This window comes from Pygoscelis adeliae, unplaced genomic scaffold (assembly GCF_000699105.1).
Source record: "Pygoscelis adeliae isolate BGI_AS28 unplaced genomic scaffold, ASM69910v1 Scaffold339, whole genome shotgun sequence".
Taxonomy (NCBI): Eukaryota; Metazoa; Chordata; class Aves; order Sphenisciformes; family Spheniscidae; genus Pygoscelis; species Pygoscelis adeliae.
Window position 1 is genome coordinate 90,105 of NW_008825544.1, and position 843 is coordinate 90,947.

The window sequence follows — 843 nt, forward strand, 5'->3', positions numbered from 1 at the left end:
GCCGGGACGCGTGGGCTTTGCGCAAACCACTTTGTCAGGCGGAGGAGCTTCTCCGCAGGGGTGTGTGAGCTCCCTCGGGGCTCCTGCCCCATCCCTGCCAGTCGCCTGCATGCCAGGGTGAGCACACAGCTTGTCCTGGGGGGGTGTCTATTTATTCCCATGGTGCTAATCCTGCACCCTGACTGAGCTGCACTCCCCTCCCCAGCGAGTGTGGGGTCCCCTTCCCGCTGGCAGACCTGCCTCCTGGGGACCCCCAAGGCGTGGGGTGCACACCCAGGACACAGCGTGGGGCTCTGGGCCCCCCTGCCCGCTCCACGCCATGGGACAGCAGGAGAATGGGGAGGCACTGGGGTCTCTGTGTCAAACACTGACATATGCCAAAGCGGGGGGGGGCCTTGCTCTGAGTGCCGCTGGGTCCTGTTGACCATGTTTCTCGTGTCTGTAAAGATTTATTCTGTGTAAATACATCTTTATAATAAAGAGTTACAATGACAGTAAACCCTTATTTTTGGAGGTGCGGGCAGGGGTTGCTCGCCTGCCAGTGGGGAGGGCTCCCAGGGGCCCTCTGCTCCCTCCTGGAGCTGCCTGGTGGTGGCTGGGGGGCCAAGGCAGCCCCTTCCCGGGCCTGGTGCTGGCAGAGAAGATGCACAGCAAAGAGAGAAGCAAGCTGCAGGGCTGCCTGGCCTGTAAAATTGGGGAGGAGGGTGGGAAAACACAGGAGGTCAGCATTCCCCAAGCTGGCAGAGGGGCCGGGTGATGGAGGAGGGGATGCTGGAAGGACATGGGGATGCTGGTCCCAGCTGGGGCAGCGTGGGGTGAGTGGCTGGGGGGGGGGGGGCCCCG